The sequence below is a fragment of the Protopterus annectens genome, chromosome 5.part0 (assembly GCF_019279795.1).
Source record: "Protopterus annectens isolate FY-2018-M chromosome 5.part0, PAN1.0, whole genome shotgun sequence".
NCBI lineage: Eukaryota > Metazoa > Chordata > Ceratodontiformes > Protopteridae > Protopterus > Protopterus annectens.
In genome coordinates, this window is record NC_056735.1 from 43,133,331 (window position 1) to 43,157,222 (window position 23,892).

The window sequence follows — 23,892 nt, forward strand, 5'->3', positions numbered from 1 at the left end:
AGGCATTAAAATGAGGATCATTAATTCTATTTAGAGTGATATAATTAAAAGTCTGTGACAATACACTGCTCAAAATCTCACTAAAAGATTTGTAGAATTCGAGGTCAAACCATCTGGGCCTGGGGCTTTGTGAGGCTTCAGTTTCTTGATTGTTTCGACACCTCCTCAACTGTAATCGGTTTGATTAAATCTCTATGAAATTCCTTGTCAATATTAGGAAAGTGATTCTCTGTAAAAAATCTTTTCTGTCTTTATCTTGCAAGAGTGTCTGCTTCTCACCATAAATCTGATCAAAAATTTTTTCAAAGGTCTTCATGATATCCGCCTTGTCAGTATATGTAGTATTGTTATAGTGTATTTCAGTAATTAATCGTGTTGATTTCATCTGGTTAATAATACGAGCTAATGCTTTCGAGGGGGTTTGAATATGATTTGCATATTTAACTAAATTTCTTTGTTCATAAAGTGACAAATTTCTATTATGAAGTAAAAATAGTTATTTTTGACATCTTAATAGCTCAGTTTCTGTCTGTTCATTATAGTTCATCATCAAATCTTGGTCCAGTAATTGAATTTTAGTTTCTAAATCCGATTGAGTCTTCTTTTGTAATTTTTTATAATATGTAGCTTTTTGTATAAATAGTCCTCTTAGCTGCGTTTTAGTTGTAGCCCATTCTATATCTATTGGGTGTCTATTTTGGGAAATATTATTTAATGACTGTTTAAGTATCTCCTTGACTTCCATTAATATATCTTCCTTGGTTAGTAAATATGGGTTCAAGGACCAATTATACCCTCGAAGCCTCTTAGTATCCATATTACTACTGTTTAAGGTTAAAGTTATCTTTGAATGGTCTGAGAGTTGTCTGACTTGATTAGAAACACTAGGGTCAGCTGAGATCAACACCTCTGAAATTAAGAAAAAGTCAATTCTCGACCACACTTTATGGCAGGTTGAATAATAAGTAAAATTCTCTGATTTCCCTTGTGAGTGTATGTGTTTAAAAGGGTCATAGAGTTTGAAATCCATTTTCAATTCTTTCAATGCTACCATTGCCTGTTTATTGAACGCTGAAGAAGCACCCAACTTGTCTAATTTAGGATCTTGATAAGAGTTCCAGTCACCTCCCAACACTATATAGCAATTATTGTATGACTGTAAAATGGAATAGATTGAAGCTATGAAATGATGCTGATTAACATTAGGGACATATACACATATTAGTACTATAGGTGTATCATAACATTTGGATGTGAGAAGGACCAAACACCATCTACCCTCCTGATCCATTTTCACATCCCTAATATCTCCCTGAAAGTGATTCTTAACTAAAATTGCCACCCCTGCACTATTTGTTGTTCCTTCCGCCATCACAATCTTCCTAACCCATTTCTTATCCTTCACTGTCTCCCACTGATCATTAGTCATATGCGTTTCTTGTAATAAAATACAACATGCTGATGATTTGAGAAACAAATGAAAAAACAGCTTTCTTTTTTTCATGTTCTGGAGTCCTTTGACATTCCAAGATTCTATTATCCACATTTAATGTTCATTAGAAATATAACTCGATATCTAATCTCTTTGAGCAACCTTAGAATAACATAAGTTGGCATATCATCAATTGTATGGAAGAAAAACTGCCATCCTATCCCTACCCAGTGCCTACCCACTATTCCTCTGGACCAGGATGAACATAGGTTTTTTACATTACTGGAAACCATCTGAGTAACTAATCTACTAATTCTATTATTTAACAATGAAACCCCATGCAAAAAACCTACAACAACTACTTCTACGTCTACAAAGCCTAATTCTGACATTCCCTACTAAACACTACTTATATGTAACTACAGCTCTGTACATATTTATGGATATACAAATAAACTAATTGTACCCTGAGATTCTAATGTACTTCAGTTCACTTCAGCTTTATATTCAGCAATAGCAAATAACATTCTAATTTGTTGTTCTATACAGTATTAAATATTAGTTGACATAGAAAGCAGACAGTTATTTAACATTTCCCAACATCCTGTATCTACTGAATAAAATGATCTAACTACTTTAATCTGCTTTGTTCTTCCCTACAACTTACCTACTAACATATTAATATTGAAAACCAATGCAGTTCAAAATAAAACTATAACGGCACTTTCATTTGTAATAACCATATGTGAATAAGAGAGGAACCAAGGGGTTAAAATAAAAAGAGAAAAAAGCATGAAGGAGCACAGCAAAAGGAGAAGAAATAAGAAAAAATGCCTTAAATTACACATAAAAATAACTTATTTTATGTTCTTTTATTATTATATGCACATTGTTTAAATCTGATCAACTAACCATTTTACATCATTTATCAGTTATAAATAATACCACCTATCTACAGGAATAAAGGAAAGGAGTAAAGAGAAGGGAGATATAGGAAAAAAAGAAAACAAATATATATAAAAAAAACTACAGTACCTTATTCTGCCACTACACATAACCATCTCCTTTTTAATACACAATGCATTTCCACAGCGTTTACCTGCATCACTTTGACTTCACACACTATCTTACAGTCCTTTTCCTGCAAAATAAGTCCAAACAGGTTTGTTTATACTAGCCCAGCAGTTCCTCTTTCTTCTCAGCTATTTAAACTGTAAAGGCAGTTCAATCAACTGGAACTACGAGATAAGATAAGAAAATAAAATTCCAGGCCTGCTACAAGAAACAGAACAGACAAAGGATTTTAAAGCCTCAGATTGTCGTAAATGAAACATCCCATTCTCCCTGGTGCTGCAGAAAGCCAAAATGGACTGTTCACATTTCTGAAGATGGGAGAGCCTTAAAAATCTTCAAAAAAGTAGGTCTTGCTTCTTTCCTTGTGCTTACAGAGTATTTAATGCCATCCACAGTAAAAATTAGGTTATTAGGATATTTCATTTGAAATCTGATATTTTTGTCAATCAGAAACTTACAATATGGAGCCAGCATTTGTCTAAATTGCCTTATTTGTGTTGGTAAATCCTGTGCTATAGAAATTTTATTATTTTGCCACATTATAGATCCATCAGATTTTTTAATAGTTAACAGTACTTTGCTCACATCTTGGTAGTTCAATATTTTAACATAAACAGGTCTGGGTATATTTGAAGCTTGAGATTCTCTGTATGCTCTATGCCCTTTCTATGACCATCTGCTTAACAACCTCAGAGTCCTTGAGCAGTATTTGAATATTTGTGTAATAGAAGTGATCAGGTCATTATATTGAATAGATTCTGGGATCCCTCTAATGATTATATTGTTACGTCTGGATCTTGCTTCCAAGTCCAGAATTTTATTTTGCATCATTTGAATGTCAGTTCCATGTGTCTCTGTTCTTTTAGTGAGCATTAATATATTGCCTTCATTGGTAGCAATTCTAGTTTCTGCTTTCTCCATTCTTTCGAGAATCCGATTACGTGTCACTAAATGAAAGTGTTTGAGATGTTAGCTCTTTTAAGGCATCCTGTAGAGGTAGCAATGCTGATTTGATTTCTTCCATTGTGACCTGTTGATCAGATTTTGTTGATGGCCCTGTTTTTGCAGTCTCTTGCTGTTTGATAGTTTTCTGTCTCTTGATTAAAGATTCTTTCTCCGGTGATTGCAAAGCTGACAGCTTGGTTTTGGAAGTTGTAGTTTCCATATTTTTGTCCTCCTTTGATATTTCGAAATTCTGCACGAAGATTTATTTCCCAAAGAAAAGTTACAAAAGTGAGATCAATCAGTCCTTTGTTTGGTGCTCTGTTCAGAGTCAACCTGACAATCAGATCCAATCCTGCTATTACCAAGTATTTTTTTTCGATTTTTCTTTCTCAGAACCAAAAGTGACTTCTGGTCAATTAGTAATAACTGCCAATTAGTTTGTTTACTCTAAGTATAACTCCACAGGGTTGATTTTTTTCCTCAGGTATTTGAAGAGCTGAAGTACTGCAGTGCTTATAGAACGGCAGCCATCTTTGTCAGCATTGTGTGTGCATTTCTGATGGGAGTCATCATCCACGGTTCCAGTGCATAGCCAGCATCCCCCACCAAGTGGCCATATGGGATGTCCCCCCTGGCAAATACCTGATACAGCTGTGAGGCATGCCAGATGTGGGAGTCGTGATAACTTTCAGGGCTGCCAGCACACACATTCATGATAATGCCCTGGGCATTGCACATGACCTGGCAGTTGATGGAGGGATATCCCTTGTGGTTAATGTAGTGCCTACCCTGCTCACCGGGTGGTGACTTGATGTGTATGTGAGTGCAGTCTATTGCACCCAGTACCTCCGGGTAGTCCACCACATGGTCGAAGAGACGCATATTGCTGGCCAACTCCTCCTGCATTCAGGGAAGTATATTTGCTCATTGGCATGTACTAACATGGCATCCAGGAACTGGTGGAGGACCCTGGGTGCTGATGCCTGTGAGATCCCCATGATATCCCCAGTTGGCCTTTGGAAGATACCTGTGGCTAGTATTCTCAAGCTTACACATACCTTTGTGTCCACTGGGATGGGTTCCCTTCTATTACTTCTGGCTCTGAGGCATGGCTGGGACAGCTCAACTAGTTGCTGTATGATGTCCCTGCCCACCCTGTAATGCTCTACTATGTCCAGATCATGTAGCCCCTGGTAGGTTACCCTGGGTCTGAGCACTCTTCTCCTCCTCCGGTGCCTGAGATGGTTGTCAGCATCATCCTCCACACCACCATCAGTCTCCAACACATGCTGATGAATCAAAGCTTTGGTGGCCCCTAACATGTACATATTAAAAGTTCCATGTCTGTATACACCAATGGTGCAGAGTGTCTGGGAATACACAAGTGTGTGTGTGGGGCTTTCACACCTTATACTATTGTGCAATGGATGATGCTGGTGTAATTGGGTGTGTTTGTGCAATTCCAGCTGCAGGGTATCTTAATTATTGGTTTTACAGCAGGTACTGCTATTGTGGGGCCTTTGCTGTTGATTTACGCTTGGCTGCCATGATTCATCTATTGCTCTTTACTTCAATTTCCAACCCGATTCCCTTCCCATTGTCAGGCATGCATCCTGCTGCCGGCTTTCTTGTTTTGTACTTTCACAACCCAGGATTGTGTTGGGAAATGTGTTATGTAGCTGATCTACTGCAATTTTGCTTTGTTCTGCTGTGACAGTTCTCTTTTCTTTGCTGTACGGCACCTCCCTTTTCCTGTTCTGCAGGTAGCTGCTAGCAGCCTTGTTAGCTGTTGTCAATGGCCCACTGTGGGTTCCTAGGTGTTAATTACTCATTTGTACTCGAATTACCATGCTGCAGCATTTCCTTATTGTCTTCCTGTATCCTTCCTGTTTCAGCTGTGGTGAGTGCCGCGCACAGCCATTTACCGGGTTTTGAGCGTGTTTTCATCCATGTTCACATGCACTTTCTGTTACCTTGTGTGCTCTCAGCTAAGCAAAGCTATGGCTACTTCTACACCCCTATCCTGCGGCTTTGCTTAGCAACAGGCAACCCAGATTAGCAATGATTCAATGTGCTTACAGCTACGGTGGCGCACACCTCTCTTGATGTCATGTTTACCTCCAGGCAACTCCTCGTTGTTGTACCGCTATGCCGTGTAGTACATCCTTACGCCGGTGGGGCATTTGCGATTCAGTTTTACTTGACTCATTTGCATGGCATTGACTACTAATTCCTAGTTACCATGCAGAACACTGTCACAGACCCTTAGCAACCCTTGCACCATGGTTGTGGTGTAGCACGCGTTCCATTAACTATTATGGGGGAAATTATGAATTGTATTACATTGCAGTTTTATGACATCTAAATATATTTTCCTTGTGATCCCGTTTGCGCACAGATGCCCTGCGGTTTTACTTTGCGTTAGTGTGGCCATGACATTAAATGTTATTTTTTATGTTTTGTGCATGTTTTTTATGCCATTGGCTATATATTTAGCTATTGGCATATATTAACATTATAATACGTAAGTTTGGTCTGCTTTCATGGCTCCGATTTTATGTTTGATAAAATGTAAACCATTTTTTTTGTTTACATTTCTTCATGCTTACGCTACACCTGCACTACTTCATGAATCGCTATATACCTTCATTTGCATGCTACACTGCTGTGATTGAGGTAATTAGAATACATGCACCGAGAGCTGTGTAGCTCTGGTGTATGCTGGTAGTGCACTTGGAAACAGCTCATACCTGAATCACTCGGCGGCCATTTTTGGCGCTAGATCGCTGACACTACTCCGGAGCCTGGCGCAAGCTTCATGAATCCTGGGGATATATTCTTTAGGAAAGAAAAGTGTTTGAATTAAATAAAGTGAAAATAAAACATGGCATTCAAGACGTTCCTAAGTGGCTGCAGTGATGCAGTAGTTAGTGTTGTCGCCTCACAGCAAGAGGTTCTCCAGTCTGATTCTCAGGTGGGGTGCTTTCTGTGCAGAGTTTGCTTGTCCTCCCTGCAGTCTTGTTGGGTTCCTCCAGGTGCTCCAGTTTCCTCCCACATTTCAAAGACATGTTGAAGAGACACCTTGACCCCATGTGCAAAATGGGAAGAGGGGATGAGGATGAATGGATGCAAGACAATCCCTGGGATTCAGAAGCATGATACTGGAGGCTTATTTTGGAAAGATTCTGCATCATGTTAAGCCTTTCCGGTTCAGAGACTGATATACCAATGAGGTTTCCTCCTAGTGGAGGCCTTAACATACAGAGCAATCTCACAGGTGAGATCCCACATTAATGAAACATTCTGGGAGAGTATCTAATGCTAATTATCCATGTTCTCGCCCCAAGAAATGTTAATGGAAATCACTTGGCTCGGTAAAATTTTATGCCAGGAGGAAAAAGGTGTATGTCGTCAAAAAATGGAAGTGACCCATTAACTTCTGTGGGAGTGCGCATGGTACAGATAAGTCAAGCAAAACTTTAGTGGGTGGGGGTGTCATTGTATGTATGTGTGTGGGCATTTTATTTTGTTTCTTTTGAAACTGCTGGTGCATTGTTTATGCTTTTGACTTTGTGTAATATAAAGATAGACACTAAAGCATGGAACTATTTTGTGGTTACAATCAGCCAGTATGTAAAGGTGAAAAAGTGTTTATCTGATTAACAAATGGTTTGTTAACTAGAGATAATATTAAAAAAATGCTTGAAAATATATTGCTGTAATGAATTTTGTTAAAAGAGTTGATTGTAATAGAATAAAAGCAGGGTGTTAGGAAACACTAATTTATTTAGAACTAGAAAATAGGTTCATAATTGTATTAAATATTCTATACGTAAGAGAGTGTACAGGCAGTTTCCTGTGCAGAGCTTTCAAATTACTTTACATGAATGGGGTTGAGGTGCATTTAGTAAATGCATCTCCTAAGAAAAAGGTAAGGTTTATGAGAAATTTGTCCATAGTAGTCATGAAATGCACAAAATATATGAGAGAGGGACAGTTTCATGGATTGTAGTGAATAAGAGGATGAGGCAGTTTCTGAAGAAGTGTCTGGCAAGAAGGAAAGGAATAATAACCAGGACAAAATTGAGAATGGAAGGAGACAGTGTACTAGACAAAAGGATGGAAAAAAGGCAAAAAAGGCAAAAGGATGAAGCAAATGAAATAGGTTGTCACAAAATAATTTTGATGGTTTATGAGGAAGGTGAATGAAGTCACCACAGTCAAAATAGTTATCAAGAGAAAAATAAAAAAAGAGTAAAGGAAAACTCGTTAGGTTTTGGAATGGGTAAATTAAAGGCATTATCCATTAATGTGAACAATATTATGACAAATGTAAAACTAAGTGTGCTAAGGATAAAAGGACAGAAACAGGATAAAATGTGTGTTCAGGTCTATAGAATGATAGTTTAGAAAGTAAAGAAATACCTGAATAGAGATGGGCTGAACAATTAGCATGGAACATAGAGACAGAAGAATGTTTTAGACTGTCCCCAGAAACCAGATGTAATTAATTATGATAACTTTTTTTTTTTTGTAAATGGCTGTTTCCACAGAGTGGCATGGAGCACAGCAGTGCCAAGTCCTGCTAACACATACACAGCAGACACCTGCCAAACATCTAAAAATAGAAACCAAATGTATGTAATTATTTATTTCTGCTTTTGTTTCCACCCACTTAAGCCCATTTGCACGGCACACCATGATTGCTTAGCAGTGTATGTGAAAGTATAGTACCTTATATACTATCCAAGTAGCTAAATGGGTAGAGTGACCGTGTAAAGTTTCATAGGTCCTGGGTTCAAGTCCCTAACACACATATCATTTGTTGAATGCAACATAAAATGTCTTTTAAATTAAAATCAGTATTTTTACATTTGGGAGAGCTGCATGGTGGTAAACACTGCTTAAGCATGGTTAATGGCTAATATTGTTTGTGTGTTGCTAAGCTTCACTAAAACTATGGTTCTGTGAGTTTTTGCACTGTTCAACTTCACTTGACTGGTTTGTGTGATGCTAAGCACAGTGGGGCTTTTTTGAATCTTGCTAAATGACATGTAAAGGTGGGAAAATAGCCTACATTAAGGGAAGTAGGCAAAAATTCTGCACTATTTGTTGGAATCTGCTTATCTGCTGATATGCCAGGTGGTGTTGGAGAGGAGTGCTTGTTTTTGGGTGCAGAGATGGGGTGTGCAGGAGTCCAGGGTTTTTGTTGGGCTCTTCATATGGAATTATGAACCTAGACTGCTGCAGGGTAGTTACCAGGGCACAGAGTGTAAGGCTGAGACCTGGGATCAGTTGGCTAGGGATCGTACCAGTGCTACTGGTATCCCCGCACTGGTGAGCAGTGTCGTCACCACTATGATGATCTGAAGTGAAGAAAGAGGGGAATATTGGACACCTGGGTCCAAGAGGCTAGGGTTGGGCATGCCCCACAAATATGTAAGTATGTTTTCCACTGTTTTTCCAAAATGCAAGCTGAATATTTGCAAAACTGGTATATGCATAATGGTGCGCTTGTCTCCCAACAGCTGCAGTTGACAGGACTTGCAATATTCAGTCCCATGCTGGGCACCTGGCCAGATTGCACCATGAGTGTAGTAAGTACAGATATATTATGCTACCTGTAGTGCAATAAGCAATAAAGACTAAAAAGAGTACTGCAATAAAGAAAAAACAATAAAAACTGTAGTGTAATGAATGGCCAATTAGAACTGTAGTGCAATAAATGAACAATAACAACTGTATTGCAATAAACAAGAAAATTATCAGCAATACCAATAAAGTGTTAAGCAGCATTGTGGTTTCATAAATAAATCTGTCTTAATATTTGTAGCATGGCTGTATTCATTGCATGTGTGTTCATATGTCACTGCAGTCAACTGTAAAACTGTAATAGCTCTATAATGCAAAAGGAATGTCATGTAAAATGTTTTTCTCAACTAATAGTATGGTTCAAGGTTGTCTCCAGGCTAATCTCAGTCACATAATGCTCACATTGTCTTCCACTCCAGGAACAAAGGGTATATGGCTGAGAGAATTATCAGCAATACAAATAAAGTGTTAAGCAGCATTGTGGGTTCCTAAATAAATCTGTCTTAATATTTACAATAGGGCTGTAGTCATGGCATGTCTGTTCTATATTGCTCAAGTCAATTGTTACATTATTTGCTGATATCTCATGCAGTCACAGCTATTGGGTTCTACTGCCATGCCTGCCAACGAAGGCATAACGCCTGTCTAGTTTACTTAAAAGTATACAAATCTGTCTGTTCCATGATTACCACATAAATGATTACCTGGAATACCTTATATTTTCAAATCCATTTACATAACACCTTGGTAGTTATGTAAGCCCACATTATGTGAAACTGTTCTGTGTAGTTGTGTACCTGCATTTGTTACTGCTTGGCCCATACTGTCCCATGCTTACAGCTTGAGCGGTATCTATGTGTAGTCACTGTACTCACAACTGACACTGCACACCTGTAGAAGTTTGTAGTTGTACTGTGTATAGTAAAATTACCTGTGAGGTAACTAATGGTATGTTTTTCTCTCTCTCTCTCCCTACCCCTTATTTTCTTTAATTTATTATTATTTATTATTATGATTTAATATTAACTTATTTTGTTACACTAACTGTTTTACTGGACTTATGGTTTAATTCATACTGGTTTGTTGTTAACATATTTACTGTTATGTTACTTAATATTGTATTACACATAATACACCTTAGTATGTATTTGGATTAATAAATATTATGTTCCATTCTGTTAACACTAACATTGGTTTGGTTAATACTAACTTTAACTTAGTGTTATAACTACTTCATACAGCATATCAAGGTCAGCTGGTTCCATTAAATCTGCCTACCTTGCCTCCGACCGTGGCACCTGGTCCCAGCACATCTGGAACCCAGCCTGGTGGTGCCCCCTTTGCACTACCTGTGGCATCAGGTAGTACTGCTCCATAAGACAGGGACAGGCCCCCCTCTGGGAGTGGTGGTGGAGGGGGAGTTGTCACCCATAATGAACTGCCGGGTTTGGTGCGCAGGATCATCTACCATGGGTTTGGACAATGCCTGCATCAGATGGAGAGTATGCTGGCCACCATGGTGGGGCAGGCTTACCCTGCAGCCTAGCCTACTCCACTGCCACCCTCAGGGCAGTGACAGAGCAGTGTTGACAGTCCCATGGGTGGGGATGTGAATCATGCCACTACTTTGTGAAGGCACATGGGACTGAGATTCCAAAACACCCTCCCCATCCAAGCTGTTTATCCCCCTCTTGTTTCACATACCACCCCTGTCTGCTGTCTTGTCTGTTTGCAAAACCTTCTGCACCTACCCAACTTACCCCCCCCACCCTTACCTATGTCCATCCCCCAACATTCCACTCTCACCTTAAATAAATGGGCACTTCTCCCCAAAAAAAAAATGTGTCCCATACATAGCTCTCTATTTCGTGCACATGTCCACTGGGCACACATAATTTGATCCACTTGGCTTAACAATGCAATTATGTTGTCCTCACCCCCTCTCTGGGGGTTGGAGTTCAAAGTCATTTACAAGTTCTATCAAAGTGCACAGTTGTTGCTGTACAAGAAATGGATAGCTATGGTTCTTTCCTATACCCTTCCTATACATACCTACCTGCCTTTCACTATGTTTTCTACCTGCTTGCACCCCATTTCACCACTTTCCTATCACCCCATTTTTCTTTTCTTTGTATATTTTTAGCACAATGCTGTGCGACATGCTGGGTCATGCAGCTTCACTAAGCTCAGCTAAATGGAGCTATATTGATATATGTGTTTTTAAATAATAAGCATATACAAAATAAACACCTATTCCTACTTCAAATCCACGACCATCTCACCTGTAGGGTGCTGCATTAACCTGCCATGCCACACAGCTTTTAATTAAAACAGGCGGTTTAAGCAAAACATAGTAATTGCAGGCTACAGTCATTAAGTGTGTTTCCATGAATCTGCACATCATGCAAACTTGCTTAAAGATAAATGGAAAAATTGGGATTGCACCTTAGAGTCTGGTGCAACAGTACACTACTAGAAAGCTAAACATACAAGAATAGATGTAAGTGAGGTCTCTAATAGCAGGTAAATGTCCCCTTTTCTCAGCAATATTTACAAGTACATCTGCTAAGGCATTATTGGCAAAATACATATACAACAGGGACCTTGTGCAGAAATACTTCCATATAAAGCCATGCACATAATGATGGCTGTAAAAATAGCACGTCACAGCCTGTATGTGTATACTTATATCTTGCAAATACACCTGCTGTAACGGTGGCTCAGTATCTCAGTCTGTTAAATGCCTTGCAAGTAGTACACTTTGCCACACACAGTCCTGGGTTTAAATCCAGTGGTGTGTAGCATTTAAATAACATTATTATGAAGCCACCAATTAATCACTGAGTCATGCACTCTTTATCCACACAGTGCATTTCAAATGAAATGTCTACATATCACTGATGGAAGTCACAGGACTCCAGATAGGAACATACTTGACATATCCCTATAGCAACACTGTAAGTGCATAAAATGTCACATCATGATTTTAACTCAGGTAATGCAAATGAGGCTCACTACTATCAGAGTGCAGTACACAATCCTTTCAAACTCACAGTGCAAATTAGCATATCTGCACAACTGACATATACATAGGCAACCCTGGCTTGTAACAAGCACTGCCAGCATACACATTCCAAATGAGTAACAGACTATAACACATGGACTGACAGTTGCCTAAATGGTGGACATAATTTTATATTTATCCCCTGTGTTGCTCAAGGACACAACAAACATGTAGCCTAGTTCTCTGTTAATTACATTGTTGACTGACATAATTACCTTAAACACATGCCATAATTGGAGTGGAATGGCTGCCCTCACTCTGGCTCTGCCTCTACTACAAGGCTGACACAGCTGCCACAGTTGCACCTACAGCTTGTTGTCCTGCAAAGTGTTCAACCTCTCTGCTTTGGCCTGTTACCTGCAGCAGTAGCGGCAGCCTGTACCACACACATCTCTAGGTAACAGTAGCTGCAGTGTTACAGACCTACCCTCTACGATGATGTAGTCTCTTCACCCCAGTAATCTACAGCACAACATATCATAAAGAGCTTGTAATCTACATGGAGGCCTTATATCTTGTACAGTGGTTGCATGCCATTGTCTGATGATACTGCAAATCAGCGTGTTGCCTGTAATTAGCATTTCAGAACCACAGATTGGTTAAGAGGCAATCACCTGCTTATCAGAAGCATGTTAAAAGACAGACATGCTGGCTATGGGGAACCATTCTGTATGAGACTTTCGACACACACAACACACATTTGCAAAAACTTAAATATCATCATATATCAATAGAGGAGTTTTGCACTCCAGCAGGTATGTAACCTTTTTGATTACAACAGGATGCAGATGTGTGAATATACTTACAGGGAATAGGGGTTACAGCATTAAGCCTTTCTTAGAACTGTGAGTATGACATGTCATTGATCTCCAGATTTGTTACACCTACAGAGGAAATATAATATATCAAGGGTGGAATGATTTTTGATATTGAGGCACACTGGTCTCCTGGGACTGTCCCTTTATAGTGGTTATAATAGCACACTCCTATTTGTTTGGCACTATTGTTTTGAGATATTATCTGGGGGTTACCCCTAGGGAACTCACTACAATACACTCCAGTGTTGTGTGTATGATCATACAGCAGTAGTTGTCATGGCACACATGGGAATATCAGACTATAGCTAGTATCTTAGTTGTATCCACACACTTAGTATGTTTGCACACTGTGAAATATGGCATGTGTGATGAAGCAGTGGATACTGCCAGCCATTCTGTTCTTGCTGTACCTCTACATAGTGTACTTCACGTATGTGATCCTGACATGTGTTCCCATTCTGTTGTGTCTCAGGACATGTGTACCCAAGACTCCGTGTACCTTTCATGGATGTGGAGAATGAAATTATACTTGAAGGCATCCAGCAACACCATGATGTCATACTGTCCAGGGGAAGGAAAAACAGGGCACAACAGGCAGCACTGTGAGCTGACCTTGTCCATGGTGTGAATGCTGCAGGTAATCAGAGCAGGACATATCAACAGGTTCGACACTGCGCAATGGACATCATCGATGTTTGCATGCAGAAGAGCAGCAGATGTAGCCAGCGGTCGTGGCATCACTGGTGAAAGGCCTGCAGCAGAACAGCCATTCTCAGCAACTGAGGGATTCCTGGCAAACCTAGGCACACATGACAGCTCCCAGGCATCCATCACACCATACATTGTGGATGTGGGTGCCACAATTTCCATGGCAGAGTGTGCAGGTAAGCTTAGTTTGATCACCATTGCAATACTGTAGCAGTCAGTGTGTCAGGGTGTACCTACTCTTATGTGGGTGTCAGGTCTGTGTTCTTTGTGGGGGGAAGGGTTTAACTCCAGTTTGACTCTCTGCTCAGATGTTGACCGATATAATAATTAACATAGCTATTGTAAATGTGAGATACATGGACATATTACCTTGTTGTGGTGCAACATGCAGTGTTACTGACATTACCTCTCCCTCTTCTTTACACAGGTCCATCAGGTATCGGACAAGGCTGTGAGCCTACTCCTGATAAGCACAACACTGTTTTGTTATAGATGTAGGTTTACAGCAATGCAATCCCTAAAGTGTCATCCCAGGCCTGCTTCCTGGAGTGGTGTATAGTTGGCATGATTGCCAACTGCACAGATTGTTTATGACTGTACACATGTTACAGTCATATGTATGCTTTGTAGGTGTCACCACACTGATAGATGCAACAGTATTGTCAGGACGTTGCAGATTGCCATATGTGTCAACTGTGTAAAGTCTTCACAAATGTCAAAAGTGAACCTCATTTTTGCAGATGAGATTGCTGTGTAAAGAGCATTTATTTTCAAGTAACTACCGCTTTTAGTGGGAATAGTAATGTCCTCTTGTCCTACTATATGAGTTTGGAGTTTCAACAGGTCTGTAATAGCGCCAACAGTGTATAGAGCTGTAAATTTATTGGAACATAGTACTGCAAAGCATAATAGTATAGGTATTAATGTACTGCTTTTCCATCTCTTATCAGAGATGACCATGGGGGTTAGTCTCTGTCCCCTACACAACTTGATGCCACTGTCTCTACAGACTCTGATAATAATGGTGGCCACATTGAGCACAGGCGGGGGTTTCAGGGGCTGAATATGTCCAGGAGGTTGACATCACTCCTCTGCCCTCATTGTCAGTGCACACGGTCAGTATGCCTACATGGGTCTATATGACAGTATCGAATGGACTAAATAGCGAATGCTATTTAGTCGATCTGATACTGTCGAAATGGCAAAATAGCGAAGTCATGGAACATCAATTTGGCGGGCCATCTTCGGGACTTTGCCATTTCCTCCACTATGGTGTGATTTTGGAGTTGGTATATTTAAGTAGGGGGTGTAGGGGGCACAGCCCCCCACTTAAATATGTGTTTAAGTTTTTATTTATTTTTTTTTTACAGAGCAGCAATTTTTTTCCCTGGGGAAAAAATTTGCTGTTCCGTTTGTTCAATTTTGTTGTTTGATATATCCATATGATGAAATAGCGTTTGCTATTTTCATCGTACGATAATATAATATAGACGTTGCCTACACATACCTAGTCCCCAGAGGCCACAGATATTGGATAGTCAGAGTGTTGGGACATCGAACAGGAAAGTGTGGTGACTATGGCTCCAGTGAGTGTAGACACTGGCCATAGCCAGAGACCTGGCAAGGTTCCACACAGTCAGATAGAGAGAGATGCTCGTAGGAGGCTTGCTGTCCTTCCACCACCTGCTGCAGGTGTCACATTACTGTTTATTCGGCATATGTTTTGGGCCATCATGGAGGCACAGGCATATTCTGAAAGGAACTCCAGATGCGTGCTCAGGGTTATGGCTGAAACACAGTCTGACATCTGTGACTGCCTCCACTGCATTGGTGACACCCTGGATTGGTTAACTGATGCAGTGGACAGAAGCTGGGCTGAGACAGTGTCTGTCTTGGAATGCACAGTGTCTGTGCTGTAATGTGTGGTTGGAATTGAGTGTCAGCCTCATGGACATAGGTCAGCAACCCCACCTGCTGAGAGTCCATGTGGCCATGCACAATCACGCTCCCATAGTGGCAGCACATCCAGCACTACAGAGTGGAGTATGCTGTCCACACCAAGACATGGCAGGCCATGGGCTTGTGATCCTGGATGTTCCCATGGTGGACACGGTTCCAGCAGGCAGCAGTCACTATCAGGTACTAGCAGCGCTTTTGACCTTGGACATGGAGGTGCAAGCTCAACTCCTGGCAGAGCCAGCTCCCGTGTTCAGGGTTGGAGATGGTGAACTGTCAGCTCTACCATGCATGGTTCAAAGCTGTCCAACAAAAACACATATAGGACTAGCACTGAGCTTGGCTGTGTATACACACACACACACACACACACACACACACACACACACACACACACACACACACACACACACACACACACACACACACACACACACACTCACACACCACTGTGAAATGCAGGTCACCTACAGACACACACGTCACAATTCCATGGTACATCTTGCCTGTTTCCCTTCCTGACTCACACACATGCTGTCAACCTTTTGGGTCAGCCTAGGCCTCCTGCACCCCCACACAACACCCTGTGCAAGTGATGATACTTGTGCCACATCCCTGTCATCCTCACCATCAATGCAGAGAAATAAAGCTATGTGTTTGATGCACAGGGTGACTATATAAATTGACGTGTACTTGTGAAATGCATTGTTTAGCCATGCTACTTGTAATGGTTACTGACAGATACTGTATCCTGACATTTGTAATGAGTAAGCCACATAATTTTGTGTACCTTATGTTGTATGATGTTGTAATGGCTGTATACGTACAGAATGAAAGGTGTATCATGGACTTGTTTATGTTTCTTTTTCATGATTCTGTTGGGGACACCTATGGACACACAGCAGCAAGACAGCCATAGATGTCACAGCACAGGATAGACTGTCAGCACAGAATAAATATGTCCTCAGCAAGGTACAGCATTGTAGGTGCATGGCTCCATAAGTCCATATGTGTGTAACAGTTTAACAAGGACAATGGCATCATTCAGCAGACTCATGCATCCCTAATCTGTGAAAAGATCTGATACTCTTGATAAGTGTCACCAGGGTGTTGGGAGCTAACACACCTACAAGCTGTGGCACTGGGGACAACCCATATTCAAATTTCCTGTGTCCGCCAACAGCTATGACTGTCATGCTCTGCATCCCATGGTGTTACCTTCACATGATGTGTGTCACAGCAGATGTGTGCTTCACATGCATGGGGGCCTTTTACATATAGGCTGTACTGTCTATGTGACATACCTGTCTCTTCAACATGTAGTATTTATACCACAGTGATGGTGTAGGTGTGTATGTCAGGTAAGACATGTGTTAGTTGTGTCATGGATGCACAGGAGATACACAGTGGGATCTGACACCTCCCTGTATGTTATCTGCAATGTGTATTGCAGTACCGTGGAACTCGTGTGGCTGCTACAGTTGTAAGATATGCCTGTGTAATAACATAGCAAGGGTGCCATTGTACACAGTGATAGGTGTGATGAGTGCTACATTCAGTATGGCAATGATAGTCTGGGAGTTACATCACAAACCTGTCTGTTTATGGTGTACAACACTGAATGCATCCCCTACATCTCACCAACCACTGAATGTCAAAGGCTACATTTCTCCTTGTGTCCATACATCCATGAGTAATGGCTCAGTTGTGTGTGGTGTGCGGAGACTACTATATTTCCCAGTGGTAGATGACTTTCCAAATGATAGTACTGTGCAGTCATTACCATTTAGTATTTGTCAGTGGCTCAGACCACAACTGAATGCGTGTCACAGGACATCCTGATTAACTGTTGGTTCTGTGTGGGATTCAGTAACAGCTCCTGATATGCAATCACCTGCTAATGTAGCCAGTCAGAGGGCACTGACATTGGCTGTGACTGTAGAGAGGGAATGGCTAGAATAGGTGTGCCATCAGTGATGTCTGGGGAAATCCACTGGCGACTAGCGTCATCACAGCTTAGGTCTCCCAATGCTATCTTCCCAGATTATGACTGTCAGACACTTGCCTACGCACCAGCTGTCATAACACTTGGTAGATAACCTACACAGTTTCCAGCAAGGCCTGTTGGCCTAATATTGTCAAACACCTTGTCAGGCCATGGTAGGTAGAGTGCGTATTATTCTCATCATTCATTGCATAGCATAACACTCAATGGGGTCCAGCAGTTAGAGTCGGTTGGCATGATTTGGCCTTGAGCATAACAAGGTGTGTGGTCCAGTGTTAGTAGGTGTATGACAGTGTTACTGCTTGTATCCATGCTAACTCCTTTCATGGTATTTTATAGGCTCATAAGTTCATACTAGGCTATCTGCCCTAGGGCATTTATAAGCCTAGCCAGAGTATGTTTGGCTTTCGCCACCCATTTTAAATTAATTTTGCTATGCCCTTTTTCGAGGTTAGTATACTGTGCCTCTGTCTAACAGTGACACAGAAGTGATACCCGGGGTAAACCTATGATCTCCCATCTACTCATCAAGATTCCTCTTGAAGAGAGTCAATGAGGGACTCTGCCTAACCTGGACTGGGATTTTATTCCCAAGTGAAGGGAGCCTCTGGGTTATGAATCTGTCCCTCCAGCATGTCCTATTTATTTCAGTGCTGAGGTTCAAGTCTCTCAAGCGCATAGCTTGATGGGATTTGGATTTTCTGAGGTGCAGCATGTCCATTAATTCCGGGTTGGACATGGCTTTATCGCCAGGCACAGATCGCCTCTGAGCAGGCGGTATGCCACTGAGTAGAGCTGGAGTTTCTTTAACCGGGCAGCATATGGCATCTGTTTGAGCCCTTTGATCCTCTTGGTGAGGTAATTTTGGGGTCTTTCCAGTTGCTGCAGGTGTCTGGTAAGGTACATCCCAAAAGGGGCATTGTACTCAATTATGGGCCTGATGAGGGATGAGTAAAGAGGCACGATGACCTCCCCTGATCTAGATGTGAATCCCTTCATGATTAGGTGGGCTATATAAAATGTTTTTCTAACCACTTTGGCCATGTGGTTGTCAAATGAGAGATTGCTATCAACTTGGGTCCCCAGGTCCCTAATTACTACTTCTGTACTTAATGGATTACCACTTATGTGGTAATTTGTGGGCGCTTTGTTTTTGCCAAAGGGGATGACTATACACTTTTTGGCGTTTAGCTTGAGGCCATGGCTCTGGCACCAGTTGTCTGTTTCTATGAGGCCCTTTTGGAGGATGCTTGTGTCGGCTGGAGAGTCTATTATGGCGCCCAGTTTGCAGTCATCTGCAATCTTGGTCAGCCACAGTCCTTCCGTGTTGGCCTGTACCTCCAAGAAATATATACCGAACAAGAGAGGTCCCAGGACTGAGCCTTGTGGGACGCCACTTGTAACTGGTTTGGAGTCTGACATGGCTCCAGCAATTCTAACCATGTGGGTTCTGTCCTTGAGCCAGTTTGCAACCCATCTAGTGACATAGGGGTTTATATTTAAGCTGGTGAGCTTATCTATAATGCCTGAGTGGGGTATTGTATCGAAGGCTTTTGTGAGGTCCAGGTAGGCTGTGTGGACCATCTTCCCCTCATCAATGGCCTTGGTGACTGTCTCAAAGAAATTTACCAGGTTTAAGAGGCAGGATCTGCCCTTAACAAAGCCAAACTGGGTAGGATCCAGTGTCTGTAGGTCCCCAATATCTTTATTTATGAGGTCCATGATGATCCTTTCCATAGCTTTGCAGACCAAGCTAGTCAGGCTTATGGGGTGATAGTTTCCAGGATCCATTGAGGCAACACCTTTGTGGAGAGGGACCACTGTTGCTGTATGCCACTCTTTGGGTACATATCCTGTAGTAAGGCTGAGACTGAACAGTAGTTTTAGGTTTGGTTTTAGCTCTTCTTGGAGTTCATGTAGGACACAGTCTGGGACACCGTCTGGTCCCATTGATACTGTGATTTTTTTTGCTTTGGAGAGGGCAGCTCTTACCTGAGCATCTGAGATGTCAGGCGGGCAGCACTCTGCTGGGAAAGATATTTGCCCTTTTGGTGGGGAGGGGGGGGAGAAGTTTGCGCTGAACCTGTCAGCTAGGATGTTGGCAATGTCTGTGGGTTCGGTGTATTTTATGTAATTTTGGACTAATTCTGAGCATATCTGGGAATTCCCACCCAGGTTCCTAACATAAGTAAAGAAAGCCTTGTGATTATCCTTAGTGTCCTGTGCAATTTTTCTCTCGAAGCTGGCCTTAGACAATTTTATGAGTGCCCGTAGTTTTTTGCTAATACTGATCAGAGATGCCTTCCCTTTTTAGGATTTTGCTCTATCATGTTGTAGCTTCCTCCTTCTATTGTATAGTTTGTTTATGGCTGGGGTCCACCAGACAGGACGTCTGCCTTTGAAGGATTGAGTCTTGGTTTTATTTGGGATTGCATGATCCATGCATTCCTGAAGGTGTTCATAAAATGCGTTTATAAAGGATTCTGCGGTCTGGGCCGTATTTTCCACAGGCCCAGGGGCTTTAAAGGATTCCACCTCGGTTTTGAGGAGTGTGAAATTTGCTTTAGAGAAGTTTTTCACTGTGGTTTTCTGGGCAGGGGGTGGGGTCGGGATGTGAATATCCAGTGAGATTAGTTTATGGTCTGATCTTATCAGTGAGGGATACACTTCTGGTCTGGAGCATAGTGTCCCCATGTTGGTGATGATCAGGTCCAGTATGTTTTCCCCTCTTGTGGGAGTGGTAACAAGTTGTTCCATAGCATTTGAGTTTATAAATTCTAGGAACCTTTGGGCTAGGGTGTTGGAGCTAGAGTAATGCTCCCAGTCTATGTTTGGGTAGTTGAAGTCGCCCAATATAATGGTGTTTGGAGAGACCTTCATATTTTCCAGTGTTGTCAGGAAGGCCGAGTGGGGTTCCTGGGTTTGGGAGGGTGGTCTGTAGCAGGCTATAAACTGGAAGGCAGTTTTACCCACTGTTAGTTGCACATGGATAGTCTCTGATGCTTCGTGCTGTGCCACCAACCTGGAGGTGTGGGTATCTTTGATGAATATTGATACTCCCCCTCCTTTTGTGGTTCGGTCCAAGTTTTGGGGCTGAAAAGCATGGTATGGGGTATAACCTGGTAGTGCTGGGGTGCTCTCGGGAGCCTTGAACCAGGTTTCTGTTACTGCACAGATATCAATGTTCTCCATGCTAAGGAGAGTTTCCAGTGCGTGCATTTTGAGGTTTAGACTTCTGGCATTGAGTAGCATTACTCTTAGTTTCTTATCCCTTGTGATACCTATGGAGGTGGGTTTGTCTTTTGAGCCTTGCCTAAAAAAGGCACTATGGGGGTAGCAATAGCCTTTGCCAATATCCGAAAGCCCAGGGGTGACAGGTGCAAGCCGTCCCTAGCGAAGCATCGTGACTTGTCGAGCATGTCATCCCAGGCTGACAGGCATTGGATCCCCTTTGAATGACACCAATACTTAAGCCAATTGTTGAAATTGATCATCTTGTCTTCATATATACGCAGATGACTCTACCCTTATTTGCTCTGATGTCTCTCTCCCCGACTTACAAGTAGCCACCCAACTCTGCTTTACTACAGTAGAAAAATGGCTATCAGAGCAGAAACTCATCCTAAACCCAAAAAAAACTAAGTTACTACTATTTTTTCCCACTTCAGCCCCTCCTCCTATGCATCTGGATTTACAATCGAATAATAGTACCTTCACCGTTCAATCTAATAATGGTACTATCATTGTGCCTGATACCAATACAAAACTATTAGGTGTTATAATTGACAACAAACTTAGATTTGATTTGCATATCAGTCAAGCCATTAAGACTGTAAATAAGAAACTTGGATCCTTGTACAGAATAAAGAACTTTCTAACCCCTACTGCCAAACTAGCCATTGCTCGCACGCACCTCCTCTCCACCCTATTGTACGCCTCTCCTGTACTTTCTCACCTCAACAAGTGTGATATTAATAAACTCTCTGTTTCCTATAATCACATAGCCAGATTTGTAACAGGAGTACCTTACAGAACACATCACTGCCTTAATTTAAGGAAACTCGACTGGTTAGAACTACCCAATCTTCTCAAATTGAACCAACTCACTGAAGCGTTTAAAATCATTAAACAACCTGACAAAACCCCTTCACTGAATAAACTAATGATTCCCTACTCCAATTTTAGCTGCCTTCGCTCCTCTAACAGACACCTGGTCCATACCACCAAATCTAACAATATGGGAGGTGAGGCTCTCTTTGCCAATTCCATAGGAAAGCTTTGGAACTCACTCCCTAATAACCTAAGACTTATTACCTCTCTTTGTCAATTCAAAAAAAATCTTAAACAGTATTTTAAGACACATTGGCTATGCCCATGAGCAAATCCAGACTAGTTGCCCAAGTTGCACAACCATATTCTACTCTACTTGGACAACCCAGAGATTTTTGACTTAAACAAATTGTAAATTAAGCTGCCCCCTATCCTATTTTAGTTGGTTTCACATTCACATTAATCAGTTTCTTGACGGTCCTTCTGAATCCTATAAAGAACCGGATACTCAACTGATAATAGAAACAATACTGTCTTCTGAGCTGTGTTTAATGTTACTGTTGCCAAATGTATCTAATTAAGTAATGCATAATAAAATGTAAATTTTTACTTTTCTCCTTTTCCTTTATGTATATTGTAACTTACTTGTCTTGTGTTCTCTGTGGAGCTTTTCTCCCCGGGCCTCCGCTGAAAATGGACATATATCCAGTCGGACTATCCCGGTCAACAAATGTAAAATAAATAAAATAAATAAATATTGTGGCATCATTCTTGGTGAGGGTAAGATGCTACTTAAGGTCAGGGTCATACCGGCCTGGGCTACATGCTCAGAAAGCTCCTCTATGTCTCTTTTCATGTAGTCCAGGGAGGTACGTCTCAGGTCATTCGCACCAGCATGGACAATGACTGAGTCATATTTGTACTTGCCTTGGAGTGACCTGCATGCTTGTGTTATGTGGCGGATCCTAGTGCCCGACAGGAAGCTCACCGTGACCTTCTTCTTGTTCAGCCTGGTGAGCGGGACATCAGTGTGCCTGATGAGAGTCACCTATTACAAGTGTATCAGGTGTGTTGTTTAGCCTTAAGGGCTGTGACTGTTTGGCACACTGGCTTTGTGAGCTATGTGTTGCACGTGTTTCGTTTTGGGGTAGCGGTTGCTTGGGTGTCTGCTTTGGAGGTCTCTGCTGCTTAGGCAGATTTTTATTTAGAGCCTCCGAGTATGTTTTGTGTGTTTATGTGTTTGGTTTGCTGTCGTGGTAGGTCTATGTGAGACTAGAATTGTAGTGAGTGTGGTTTCCTTCTCCTCCTGACTGGTTACGCCAGTACTGAGTTGAGAGAGCTTAGCCTCCAGTTTGGCTATATGGTTGCATCTCTCACATGTGTTGGAATTTGTTGGGAGGAGGAGAGGGTTGTCTGTGTACATGAGGCAGTTGTAACATTGCCTCAAGATTCCCAGATTCACCAGCTGGACCAGAGAGGAGATTGACAACTGACCTTTGGACATGCTAGAATACTATTGGGAATTCCAATGGGGAACAAGGTACTCAAGGGGAGTTTGTGAGGGTGTAATGCTTTTAATTTTTTAGTGCTGACTTATATAATTGCTTTAGTGAGCAAGTGCCAGGTAACTTAAATGCAATGTGTTACAGGTAACTTAAATGTAAAAACGACAAACAGCAACTTTCTTTCAAGTGAAACAAGGAAATAAGTACAGTAAGCAATGCAGATATCACTAGGGATCCACAGAAGCGCTGAAAAGCCGCATTTTAGGTGGAATTAGCGTTTCAGGGAAATAAGCAAACAAACAACAAGCATACAAACAAAGCTAGATTCAGCAGACCTGGATCTAGTCTATGCTACAGCAAACAAGGTGTACCAATTTCAGTGAGAAACAGTTCAAATATGCAGGCACTATAAGCCTTTAACCAGAAATTCCCAGCTCAGAAGGGCAGAGTCCAGCCTCTCCTCCCACAAGAGTGCAGACCACGAACCTTCTTAATGTAAAATAACTGGCCTGAAGCCCAAGTGCTTAAACCAGAACTAATACACTTTTAGAATAACAGACACTGAGCCCTCAATCAGCAGTTCCCAACTTAGAAGGATGTAAGCTACCTGTCCTGCCACCACAGTGCAGGCCACAAACCTTCCTAATGTAAAACAACTGGTCTGAAGCTCAAGTGCTTAATCCAAAAGACTTAGAATGATAACTACACTGGTGTCACATGACTCAGAGATCTGGGGGCACTGC